This window comes from Pteropus medius, unplaced genomic scaffold (assembly GCF_902729225.1).
Source record: "Pteropus medius unplaced genomic scaffold, Ma_sr-lr_union100, whole genome shotgun sequence".
In the NCBI taxonomy this organism is placed as follows: Eukaryota; Metazoa; Chordata; class Mammalia; order Chiroptera; family Pteropodidae; genus Pteropus; species Pteropus medius.
The window spans coordinates 25,922,873-25,937,184 of record NW_024355205.1 but is presented as its reverse complement, the minus strand read 5'-3'; the positions used below and the strand labels follow the sequence as shown (position 1 = coordinate 25,937,184).

At 38.7% G+C, this 14,312-nt stretch overlaps 1 pseudogene; it reads right to left on the bottom strand.

The window, feature by feature from the left end:
* Positions 1-7,366: 7,366 nt before the first annotated feature.
* On the bottom strand, positions 7,367-7,485 carry LOC120598966 (uncharacterized; annotated as a pseudogene).
* Between the last annotated feature and the right edge of the window lie 6,827 nt (positions 7,486-14,312).

The window sequence follows — 14,312 nt, the reverse complement described above, 5'->3', positions numbered from 1 at the left end:
TCCATCTGGCAATCATCAAAATGTTCTCTGTATCTATGAGTCTGTTTTTGTTTTGCTTGTTCATTTATTTTGTTTTTAAGATTCCACAATATAAATGAAACCATAAGGTATTTGTCTTTCGGTAACTTATTTCAATTAACATTATTCCTTCTAGGTCCATCCATGTCTCTGCAAATGGCAAGATTTCATTCCTTTTATGGCTGAGTAATATTCCTTTGTATCTATGCACCACGTCTTCTTTATCCAGTCATCTATCAGTGGCCACTTGGGTTTGATTTTATATCTTGGATATTGTAAATAATGCTGTAATGAACATAGGGGTACATATGTAAGATCAAAGAATATTAAAGGTAAAGCGACATTAGAGATCATTGAAATGCATTCCCTTATATACTGAACAGGAAACTGAAGTTCAGCAATGTCTTTCCTGTAGCTCACGGTGCATGCGATCAGGACTCTGCTCAGTTCTCACCTCTCTCTCCCCCAGTTCTCAAGGAAATGGGGCGCCCCTTTCCTGTCCCCCTACGACTCCAAATTAGGGCTTATAAATAGGAAAAACTCCAGTCTTCCTGCTCCTGTGTAGAGAAAAACCCAGTTCTTCCTTACTGTGTGTTTCTCAACCACGAGTCTTCCTTACTGCTCACACACAACGCCTCACTTCTGACACTTCCGGTCACTAAACGCGTGGAGGTTTTTACCCAGGCCAAGCAAATCTCTGCGACACCAGCTGGGTGTCCTACCATTTAATTCAAGTCTGACCCTATTTACTCGGACACAGCATCAGATCCCACAGATTCGGGGCTGCTTTATAAATGCTATTCCCCACCCCCACACACCCATACTCTTCAGATGCCAGTCTGGAAGAGGAGGGAAGGGATTTTAAAATTCCAAGCTTCTCATCACACCTAGATCTTTCTGGTGACCAGCCCCCATCCATGTCACCTCAACAGAACAAAAGATGGTCCTAGTGCTCCTATTACTAAGGAAATTATACAGTCTTCAGAAGCTCTATGTTAGGAACCAGGGCCAGGTATATATATTATCTCATAGCTTATAATAGCTTCCCTTACAACGAAGTCTTAGTTCTGCCGAAACTCTGCCGTTTCCTCTATGCAGTTCCCAGCCTCGCCTTCTTCACCCCTGCCTAGTGGTTTGTGCAGTGGAGTCGGGAAACTTTTCCAACAGCATTGAGGTTAATCTCACCAAGAGAGATGAACCATGTGGGAGAGAGAGCCCAAAAGCATCATCTGGCTTTTCTCCCACGTACCGTGTGGGAGAAGGTGTGTGCTACCTCTCACAGCAGTAAAGGTTGGACTGCCAAGGCCAAATCCATCTTAAATGCCACAGTCAATTATATTGCCACAGCAAAATATAAGTACGTTATGTATGGTTTTCAAAACACCTCAGATAAAAGATTAACTTCAAAGTGCTAACAGGGTAAAATAGAAAGTTGCCACACACACAGGGGACTGAAATAATTATCCTACATTATCTTCATGCTGTGAAGTTCCCTACCCCATCCCTAACAGAGTTAACTACGTAAAAATAATTTCATTGGGTCAAGAGACTAAGCTTGTGTTCCCAGTTTTCACTGCGATGTATAACAGGGTGTGAAATTGTTGAAAGGGTCATAGAGGCCAGCTTGGAACTTAAAATGGCTAATGATAATTTACTAAAAGGAATTAAAAAATAAAAAAACAACATTTTCTGATTCTAACAATTTCATTGTCTAAAAGGCAAAACCTCAGGAACAAACAGATAAGGGAAAAAATAACACATACCACGGAAGTATTCACCCCTCTTTTTTCCAGAAGAAGGTTAAAGGAATAATTTTGTTGTCTCAGTTAAAATAAAGCTGCAGGTGCACAGTGGTTGTCCCTTGTTTGTCCCTGCATTGTGGAGAGGGGCTTACACTCTTAACTGTGCCTTTCAGGTGCCAAGACTAGAAGGAAGCTCTTTCCATCAGTCACCTAGAAGGATGGAGGCAAACCCGCAGCAGCAGACTCCCTAAAGCCTCTGTCGGAGGCTCATTTTCATCCCATCACGTGCTTTCATGGAGAAGAAACAATTAGAATGCTCTCACTCAGAGAGCTAGAGGGAATTTTTTCTTTTTCCCATTCTAAACAGTAGACAAAATTCTCACATCGGAAAACTCTAAGAAAAAGCATAAACAAAACAAAACAGAAAATGAGAACACAGATGTTTTATTCAAACACAACACAATAGTCATAAATAAAACACCCCAGAACTAAGGTCCAAAAATGCTTCATTCCCTCATGATGCAAACTGCTCTGACACCATCATCATTATATCTACATTTCACTAAACTAATTTCAATGCTATCACTGTGTCATCTACCATTCATTTTTTTATTGTTTGTACTAATGGGTTTGGTGAGTGGTGGATTAGTTGCATTTTAATGCCCAGAGGCAAAAAGATGAAAATATTACGATGACAGTAATGGATGAAAAAGCACCCGGCTGCTTGCAGTTTTATTTTACTGTATGTTGCCTTTGCTGGTTTAACCATTTTAGCAATAATAGACTTCAATTCCACAGGGACATTTCCCAAACAACCCAATGTCTCTTGCATAATATTTTCCCTATACCACCCCCTAAATCTTTCCCTAAATTTCCTAAGATTACTGATGTCTGGCAAACGGATGCGGTTCACTATGCCCGGATCTATTTGATTTTCATATGTAAGAGTGGATAAATATAAGGGCAAGAAAATAACATGACCCAATAAAAATAACTCTTGGGTAAAGGTGGCAAAGCTCTGAAGGATACAGAAGATTCTGGGCTTGCAGACCGGCCAAGACTTAGAGAACATCCATCCCTCCACTCTGGCTGCTCGGTGAATAAGTCCCTCTAACTTAGCATGACAAAACACTGGGTCTTACCCACACAACCAGAATTATGCTTCCTGTCACGGAAAGAAAGCAAAACTTGGCAGGCATGAATGGCCTCGTTAGATCTTGTCTTTTATCTCCCTGTGGCAGAATGGAGTCTTCAGAAAACAATGCAGGTGCCACAGACATTGCAAAAGTTAATGGAGTAATTATCTGTTCTCAACTTCCAGCGTGGAACCCTTTTAGATTAAATTAGGATGGGCCAGAGGCTCAAGGCACCTCCGCTGGACACAACCCAGTGATTTCTAACTACTTTGTTGGCAGGGAGGCTCTGATGGGTGTTTAAACAACCCAGACAACAGACTGCAAAGGATTTTTCTCCCTCCCCAGCTTCCTTTTCTTTTTTGGAGTAAGGAGCGGGTAGTATGGTAAGTAGAAAGATCTTTGAGATGCCACATGTGATTCTTGTAAATAAATCTTATCCGATCTAAATAGCAAGTTGATCCCTGAACTTATCACAGTTGGCTTTTTCCTTCATTTCTTCAACCAAAAAAACCAAGGCACTTTCTGCCAACAAACATCTGTAAGCAAGAAAAGTCGATAGAAAACTTCTAATGGATTTTTCTTGTACTCCACAATGACAGACTTCTCAGGAATGATTTGTCTATTGTCGTGTTTGCCATTGATGTGGGAGCAGCTGAGGTGGATTGGCACTGACCCCAAAGCAACGGCTCCCTATAAGATGCCACATACACTCCCATAACAATACACACACACACACACACACACACACACGTGCGCACGTGCATGTGCGCACAGACACAGAGCAAAGCAAGGTTGAAGTACACTGACAAGAACCTCTGAGCTAGCAATGTGACCCTTCCTATAAATCTTGTTTTTTTAAAAAAAAAAATAGTCACCATATCTAAGCATTATGAAAATCACTAAAACCAACCGGAGGCTAGAGTTTGAAACCATCTTGAAATAAATGTTCAGGTTGAACATATTGTCCTCATGATATATCTTTGCTTTTTCATTATAAAGGAATGGTATTAACTGGAACGGGATGAATCACATATTAAGCAGATAGTTTGCACCAGCAGGCGAGCAAGATTCAGATTATTAATATGAGCCTCTGACAAAATGATGCCGAGAGTTCTTAATACAGAAACAACAAGCCAGCATTCTGAGCCCCGAGATAAAACGATGACATGTGGCATCACAAAGCCCAAGGCTGTTGAGAAAGGAGAATTCAGCTAAAAGCAGAGGCGGGAGGATGAGCCCATCCCCCAAACCTGTCTATTACCAGTAGATTCCTTTTTTTTTTTTTTCTCCTGAAGTGGAGAAATGGAGAACAAATGAGATGAGATAGAAAAGTATACAATGGTACCATCAGCCAGGACATTATTTTAAATTGGAAATCGCACTTCATTCATGATTTTGATAAGTGTGCCTTCTTTATACGTAAGATGTTAGCATGGGTGAAAGGTACATGGAGTGCTCTGTTCTATTTTTGCACCTTTTCGTAAGTCTAAAATTATTGCAAAGTAAAATATCTAAGAACAGTATTATAGGGCACAAGACTTTTAAAAGAAGTTGGCAGAAATGTATAAAGGTCCAGAGTCTATGTGACCTTCTATCTTTTTGGGGTAGTTATCAAGATAACCCTTGTGGCCCCTGTCATCATTCCTAAAATGTTAAATACTCTCACGGGGACTCGGTATCTGTTGCCAATGAAAACCTTGAGGTCGCGATTTAAATCAACATAAATCGACGCGAAATATAAACTAAGAAAGGAGCAGCTCATCAAGAACAAAGAAATTTACCAGATAACCCAGAGACTGAGAAAAGAAAAAAGTTAAATTCTTTGTTAGCAAGTATTTTATTAGCAGCCTCTCAGGGGGAAATAAATTTGGCCAAAAATGGAAGGAAATGGATATCTTTGGGCTCCTATACTTTTCGCATGGTTTTTGTAATTCACTTTTGACCAGCTTGCTTATTTTTAAACAACCCCCTTTTCCCTTCAATTTACTAATTTTGAATTTTTATTAATGTTTACCATCTCTATAACATGGCAATAATGTTAAACAATTTTCACAAAGCACTTTAACATGCTTTTTAATTTTCTATATTATGAGTTTTTTAATCATTTATACTATTATATCTTTTAACATTTGATTCTTAAAATCAAAAATTGATAAATACATGGTATTCTAAATACTCTTATACAGATATATTATGTTCTTTGGCATGCTCAATTTTCTAATTATTAAAAGTTTATAACTATTACTAAATGCACATTGTCACCCCAAACTGTGGCACTAAAAGTCATTAGAGGAGGCGAGTGTAGAGGTTGGAAAAAAAAAATTTTTTTCTTTTATAACATTTTCCAAAACCTTGAACAGCAAACAGATCATTACATTTTTATTGGAACACATGTAGGCAATAAATGAATAACTGGATGAATAAATGAAATTTCAAAAGATTTGACACAAGGATTCACTCCAGGGGCAACGAGAAGAAGGGCTGACTGAACTGCTTAGTCTTGTCCAGTTGAATGAAAAGAAGCTTGCGGAAAATTGACAAATGAGCAGATATTACAAGACACAGCAAAAAATACATATTTTCTTCAGCAACATGGGCCAACAGATGAAATTAAAAGTGGAGAAACTGCCAATCAGCCAAATATCTGCAAAATTAAAGTCTCTAGCCATTTGAATATTCTGCTTAATCAACCTTAATCAGATTTGGATTAACAATTTTTTTCAAAATCACCAACATTTCATTCTTATTAAATAAAATTTAGTCTTTGTTTACCTATTTAATAGAACACTGAGATCTTACAATGCCTTTGTGTGATTCCTTTCTTCATTGAACAAATATTTACTGAGTACCTACTATGTTTTGGGTACAGGGGATGGAGCAGTGAACCAAACAGATAAATACCTGCCTTCGCAGACTTTACGTTCTAGAGTAGAGTTAGTACGGTAAATATCAGTTATCACACAGTTGTTCAGAGGTGGCTTTTAATTTCAGTTCATGGACCACTTGAAAATTTGTTGAAAACTGTAGCCTCCCCTTTAAAAAATGAATAACCAAAGGAAAAAAATTATGTACATATCCATGCAATTTAGTATATCTCAATATCAACTGTGACTATTGTTACAACGCCCTCTGAGATTTCAGAGCTTTTGTTCTGTTTTTTGAGCCCTTAACCTGTAATTTCTGGATTTATGAAAAGAAGATGCCTACAGATAAACATTGGGCTACTTCGTTAATTTCAGATTATTTCAGAAAACCACGAAGCTGTCTTCTGGCATGCTGATGTTTATGTGCCATAACTAATGACAGCAACCCACTGAGTTGTTTTTTTTTTTTTGTCATATCATTGAATCATTGGGTACATCCCACTGATTGTTGATGCTGTGGCACATTAAACTGAGGTAAATTCTATTCTAATACACAAAGTCATGCTTTTTAACAGAAAGCAATTATAAATTGCACCTAGAGAACACTGGCTTCAGCCAAAAGAAGAAAATGCATCATTCAGTTAGCTTTTAGGAGAGGCAAGTTTAGGAGGCATATTTTTGTGTTACTAAATATGTCATTTTTAGCAAAAGAAATTAGAGCAGGCAACACTCAGATGAAAGGATAATTAAGAAGCATACTTGTTTGCTGAGCTGTTTTGTCATGAAATTAGGCACTCAGATCTCCATAACCCAGGAAAAAGAAATGTATTCACCACTAAATCAAATTTATTCCCACTAAAAATTCATTTACATTTTAAAGTGATGTTAAATAAAAGACAAACTGGTGATCTTTCCATGGACTCTGTAACTTCATCCTGAGTCAGATTTCCCCGATGAGAATATAAATCAATCCCAGATGCCAATGGGAGATGAAAGGATGAAGTAGAGACAGTGAAGATTACCAAATACCAAGCTAAATACACACTTTTAAACTAGTCTGCAAGTCACTTTTTACCACAGCAATTGCAAGCAAGCATTTTGTCATGCTCAACACAAAACGGCACTGCAAAATAGTTAACCGCCTCGGTCTCCATTTCTCTGTGGGGTCACTCACTTAAAAGCTACTGCTCCCTGGATCAGGTTTTGAAGAGTAAGTCTTTAGAAGCGTCGACTACTCTAAGTATGTCTTTGACACCAAGTATTGTCTGAACTGTGGTGGTCACAAAAATAAAAAAAGAAAAGAAAAAAAAAATCAGAACAAAAAAGGAAAGTAACTAAGGAGAAAAGAAAGGAGGGAAGGAATAAGGAAAGGAGAGAGAGGGGGATGCTTCCTGATCTATATATATGGTAAGTTGTAACTTTTCCTATCCTAAATAAAGGATGTGACTGGCCTAACTAAGCTGGCAATCCCGTTACTTTTTATAAAAATTGCCACTTTATGATTCCTGTAACTAAAACAAAGTTCTGTCATGTCATTTTTTTAGAAACTCCGTAACAGTCTATCAATTACATTCCTCATTAGACTTTATTTATTTATTTTTTTTAATGTTTACAGCACCTGGTCTTCCTAGGTGGTCTCCCATCCAAATACAAACCAGGCCCGACCCTGCTTAGCTTCTGAGATCAGACGAGATCAGGCACGTTCAAGGTGGCATGGTCATAGTCATTAGAATTCTTGACCCTCGTTTTTGTAGTACGTTTCTTTGGTTCAGATGGATCATTCAAGGCTTAGGCAATGCTTAATAGGAGCCATGCCAAACTCTTCTGTTTGATCCAAGTGTGATGATTTAATGGCTTCACAAAAATATACTCTGATCCCAGCCTCCCCAGGCACACAGACTTTTTAAACAAATAATATTTTCATACTTGGCGAAGAATAACAACAGAGCTTTTAAAATATTGAATTTCCTTCCTTGTCATCCTAGCTGAAAGCTCTCTTAATTCTCCATAAAGGTTTTAAAGGAAATAAGCAAGTATAAATCACCTACCTGATTAAACTTAACCTTCACACACTTAGTGGACTGTAGGCAGTGGTCTTTTAGTATTTGTTTGTACATTTCCCCTGAAGGGGCTAGTGAATAATGAGCCAGTGGAGGAGAGGCAGAAAGCTGGTGTGCTGGACGACCTTGAGAAACCCTTAACCTTTGCTTTCAGATTCTGCATCTCTAAAGCATGGAAAATAAACTCCCAGAACTTTTCTGGAAAAGAGACAGAGAAGTGACTTGGAGCAGAAGTGCAGATTCCTGCGAAGGCCATCAGAGGCAGGAAGTTGAAGATCAAAAGGGGTTGGTTGCCTGCTCACAAGCTCCAGCCAGGCAGAACTAAATTCCAGTTATGGCTTATCATTGTTAATGTGAAATGTAAGCTTGAACTCGACAAGTACGACATCGTTTTTCAAAATAAAGTTGTCCATCTTGATTAAAAATAGAAAATAAAAGAGTTATAACAGTTATATTCATTAAAAACAGGGTTTCTCAAACAACACTACTAATATTTTGGGGCCAGATAATTCCTGGTTGGAGATACCATTCTGTGCTTTGTAACATTTGGCAGTATCTCTGGCCTCTACTCACTCGATGCTAATAGCACTCCCCACCCTCAGTCCCAACAATCAAAAATGTCTCCACACGCAGGAAAATGTCCCCTAGGAGGCCAGAATCGCCCCTGGTTGAAACCACAGGTTTTGTTTCTGTTTTAAAGATAAGGAGCCACTTAGAATACTTTTAAAAAGTATTCTTTTCATGTTTACATGGAACTCTCAGGTCCAAATTTCTGATGTTTTGATTTAGTTCATGGAGGATACCTAAAGCTTCTCTTGTGGGAGCCTATCACTTTAAGAGAGTCTCCCAAACCTCTAGGAATATGTTAATTTCACCAGGCTTGAATGTTTGCAGAGGCAAGGCTGTTCCTTGGACAGAGATCACGTATTTCTTATTTACATACCAACTCCTAGCATGCTGTTAGCACATAGTATGCTCTCAGTACTGGATGGATGGAAGGATGGATGGATGGATGGATGGATGGATGGATGGATGGATGGATGGATGGATGATGGATGGACGGATCTGGATGGACAGATGGATGGAGGATGGATGGATGGATGAAAAAGTAAAATAGGAAAGAAATCCACCTAGGGAGAGATAGATTTATTTTCTTTAAGTGTGTCAAGGTATATATCACGTCTCCTTTACCTACATCAGTGTCTTAGTGATCCAGAAGAGTGAATGTGTCTGACTCTAAAAGAAAATTTCACCAACCTTCTGAAGCAGTACTTAAAGGACCAGAAGTCACTGTGATATTTTGGGTCTTTTATCCATTCTGCAATAAATCATCCTGCTAGATTGAGAATTAAATCAGCCATGGCCTTAGTCTGGTAAAGTAATGCACGCCAGTAGGCACATAAATAAATACGCCAAGGTGTAAGAATCTCTTCTACAACTGGCATTACTCTGTTCATTCCCTCTACTATTTGGGGACAAAGAGCTTAAAGTGGGTCAGCAGTCAGTGTGATGAAGATGCAAGCTTCTCAGGAAAAGCTCTCAGCTCAGACTGCACTTGAGGTTCCAGGGCGGCCTGCGGTCTATAAACGCAAATTCCCTTTCCACAGCAGTAATTTAATCTGCTGTGGTCTATTGTGGTTGGCCAAGTTTGCCTAATTTACCCCTTCTGTGACGTTGAAACTTGACCTTGCAGATTTGTTTTTGGAAAATTCTTTTTGTAGTCTGAAGTCGGTTGGTTTCCAATTTATAGATATCGTCTTTATACTATATAAATAAACAGACTTCTGAGAAAATATCCCCAGTGTCGGTGGGCTTGGACTTTTTCTGAAAGAACAACATTGGGGCCTGTGGGGGACTAGGGATGGGCCATTCCTAATGTTTCGATTTTGTGGGAGGTGTTTTTATTGCTATAAAGTAAGTAGACTATCCTTACTGGTGTCCAATTACCATGGCCCCTTCCCTAATGGGTCCTGCCAACACCTCATCTCTTCTGTGAGGAAAAGCCATTCACACCAGGACTGTTTGGCTCCCATTGACAAACATCCCATAGGTACCTTCTGCTTCCTAGAAATCACTCTCTTTGATTGATTGCTCATGCCTGTTTTAAGTGACACCCTGTGCTCAGTAAGCTAAGAGAAGAAAGAGTTAATCATCCCCTTTGTGGATCAAAATTGAGTACTGAGGCAGAGATGGCAAAAAAAAGAAAGCTTTTAGAGTATTGGGAAGGTAAAGAAAAATAATTTAAACATTTAATTGTGTTGCCTGCTGCCTCTGTGCAGAAGCCCAGGGCTTCATAAGCCAGCTGAGTCTCCAATTCTCTCTGTGCACTGTGCCCCGAAGCTCAAAGATAAGTAAGACCAGGAGAACGGCCCCTGATCCTCAGAGATTTAAAATCCAGATGTGCCATTGGGGAGATATAACTATGCAAGGATAACAACAGGCAGAATATGAGGACATAATTACCCAAATAGCTCTAAGATCCAGTGAAATGAGAAAATATTTATTTTATGGGGAATAAAGAATGACTTTATGGCATATAAAATGAATCTTGAAGAATGGACTGGATTTGCCCAGGAAGAGATGAATAGATGTGTGTGGATGGGAGGACTGTATTTCATGTGATACAGTAAATGAACAAAGGACAAATATATGGAAGTGCTCAGGAATGGCAAAGAGAACAGGAAGAAGTCTATTTCTTACTTGGAGGCTGCATCATTCCAGGTCCATTCAGGGGAGAAAAATCTCATCAGCCATTTTGACGATGAGAAGTTAATATAAAGAATAGTAAACTACTATGAAATTCCGAACTAAGTAAGTGAAAAGGCAGTGTTGTGCTGAGCCATATTGAAGCCTGAGGCAAAAGGAAAAATTGTGCACCCCTATATACACGATTTCATACATTTTTTAAATGGTGAATTTTTCTAGAATGTTAAAGTAGTTGATAAAATATTGAAAAATTGGAAACTATTGAAATTCACAATCTAAGTTTGAGTTTAAATAATTCATTTATACCAAATCCTAACTTATTATAACATAAGCAGAAGCTAATACAAAATTATTCAAGATCATGGTGTATGGTGGAAACAAGCAGTCCAGTGTTAATACGACTAATGTCATAGACCATCTATTATGTGTCAGACGTTTTACTGTTTTATAAAAATTATTTTATTTTTTAATTTTATTCCCATTTTCAGATGGGGAAACTGAGTCATAGAATATTAATTAAATTTGTTCAAGGTCACTTAACTCTTAGATGAAACAACCAAAATACAACTACAGACATTCGACTCCAGAGCCTTTGCTCTTAGTCGCCAGCCACACTGCTTCCCACCAAATGGAAAATAAACATAAAGCCAGGAGTATGGAAGTCAGGTGCTGGAGGCCATCCTGACGTCCACAGACTTAAGTGGGATTGCTAAAGCATTTCAGACAGCATCGGTTTTGTATTTTAGATGGATCACTCTGGTCTGAGCCCAGTTTTGAGGCTGGATTTTAAATATACAAACAGGAATTGGAGAAACCAATTAGGAAGCTATGGCAATGATTTAATGAGCAATGAGCAGAGTTCTGCTGTTGAGTTGAGAAGAGGGAACATACTTAAGACACGAGAGGTACTTATAACACTAATGATTAGATTTGAATGATGAAAAACAAGGAAGAACATTAGACTACCAGGTAGTTTGGGATGGCTAGTAGAGTGGAGTGCCATCCACTGATAGAAATATCAGAAATACCAGAAAAGGAAGTGTTTGGTGCATTAGATTAGTTACTTTCAACATCTGAGTTTTCTGAAGTTTTGAGCATATGCAGAAACGTAAGGTAAGCCAAGTCCATATATTCTTGGCTATTGAGTACCACCTAAGAAATTTTAACTCAATTTTCCTGGAAATGAGGATTCAAGCAAAAATTTTAAATAAAATGCTATGACTGTAGCTGCACTGAAAGAACCCTGAATCTGGTCCTCCCTTAATAGAAACTCATGTGGTATCTCAGGCCTCTAAAATCTCTAACACGTTCCTTAAGAAAAATGTATCTTGAGACCAATTTTAAATATTTTCCAACGTACATATTTACTGAACTAGTGAGCATCAAGCTACTAAGATTCTTATTGGAACTGTGAAAAGTCTGACATTTCCCTCCTTTCCAGCCAACAATTTATGCTGCCACAATTTTATAGGTGTACACAGAAGACACAAGACTCCTGTCTCAGAGATAGAGGACTCTATTACTCATAGCAATAGGGGTAACTAGAGTATCAACATTTGTGCCAGTTCCCCAAGACCCAGTTCCCACAGGACAATGTAAAGGGAGCCAGACAGCACCTATATAAGCAATGGAGTGTGTTAAAGGTAGAGGAACACCAGACATAGGGAACCCATATATTTTACAATGAGCATTAAGCAAATTTGCTCCTTTGTTCCAGAGTGGGCTATTTGTTTTATCTTCCCAGGCAAAGCAAACCTTTCCTTTGCTCTGAAGGGAAACACTATCTCCAGCTTTCAACACAAACATCCTAGAAAATATAGACTGAAACGAAGGCAGCTCTGCTCACAAGACGTGTAGAAATGAGAGAGACCTATGAAGATGTGTCTCCCCACGATGAAAAGTTTTTACTATTTTCAATTCTTGGCTTTGCTTTGCAAGTGCGTGACATAAAAGTTTTAAGGACCTAAAAATACAGAAAAAGAATTAAGGCGGATCAACAAATAGAATGTGTAGTAATAGCTAAAATAAAGAACCTAGGTCGATCAAACTCACTGGCAAATTGAGGGGCAATAAGAAATGCAGATTCCAACAAACCAACCTTGCAGTATATTGGGAAGTGAGATAGAGGGAGGCAAGAACAGACTGCAGAACAGATGCCACTTATCTCCAGAAGAAAGAACAAAAGAATTTAAGGGATGATTCATTTGCTGGTTGGGATTGACATTTGCAGTTCTGTCTGCAGCAGAAGAATATACCAGAAATTGGAGACCAGTGATTCATATCTTGGCTGCAAAGAAACTGCATTAAGTTGGGGAATTAGAAGAGGTTTTAACAAGAGGTAATAATTCCATTTTGTATTCACACTTGACTGTCTGTAAGAGTTTTTACATATATTACCTTATGTGCTTTCAATCAGCCAGAGATCAACATAATAAGAGAACACAAGAGGCTCGCAGGGAGCTGAGAAAGGAAGTTTCTCCCTCTCTGCTTAGCAAGCTTCAAACTTGCGCTGGGAATGAGGTTGCTAGGCAACCACTAACTTCTATAGGCTTTGGAACTAGATGTTCTTGCTCTCTAGTAGAAAGAAATATCAGAATGAAGGCACAGGACAGAGAAGAATGATTTTCTTGTCGATAATGGTGAACTTGCCTATACCGTGAGGGTCATTGTCATTGGTCCAGCTCCAAGGAAAGTCATGGGGCCAAGGCACACCTCTTACATATCAAATTTTGGAGGTCTTTTTTTTTTTTTAAGCTTATCTAGACAGCTATAAAATTAATTTTGCCTTTCAGAAATTATCAGTTAATCAAAGATAATTACAGCATGACCTCTGAAGAAACCTGTGTGACAATGTTGATGTGATATAAAGTAAAAGAGTTCAGCTCCTTCTTGATCTGCCCAGGTTTTTTTATTGCAGTAGAGAAGAACAGAGAGAGAAAGAAAACAAAAGGTCAAGGTCCTCTAAGCCATAGATTATTTAAGAAAATAATAAGAAGGGTGAATATTAAAGTAACTCAAAACGCTACCCACAAATATTAAATTTAGCCCGGTTACATGATTTTTTTTCCCCCTGAGTAGCATTCAGTAGCTCGTACACACACAAAGGAAAAAGGGATGGTTTTCTGGGGCTGTAGATTGATTAAATTGGTTGTACTAAATGGAGAGAAGGATAAATCATTGGAGTGTAGATTCAAAGGAGTGATTATAATAATGAACTCAAACATCTCAGCTAGGTAAAGAGGAAAGTGAAACCAGGAATTGATAAAGAAAGAGGGTCAATGAGTTGCAGCCTCATGGTAAATAGCAAAATTGGTCACAACTCCTTGCATCTCCTTCTATCAAGAGGTGGAATTTAATTTCTCACTCTATAAATCTGGGCTGGCATTATGCCTTGCTTCGATCCACAGAGTACAGCAGAAGTGATATGCGAGTTCCAAGCCTAGATCTCAAGAGCCTTGAATGCTTTTTCCTTTGTTGCTTTTGGAACGCTTCAAATTACACATAAATCAGTCCAAGCTGGCCTGAAGAGAAGCCACATGGAGAGAGACTTCAGTCATCCCAGACTTCAGTAGTTGCAGTTAACTCAGTTGAGACCATCGAAAACCAGTCATCTCTAGCCATCCCAACTGCTGACCACAGATACATGAGGGAACACAGCCAAAGGATCAGCTGAGCCAGGCCAAGAATTGGAAAATTCCTAGCTGAGCCCAGCCCAGCCCAGATTGTCAACATAGAGAATCATGAGCTGAATAAATGGGTTCTTGTTTTAAGCCACTAAGTTTTGGA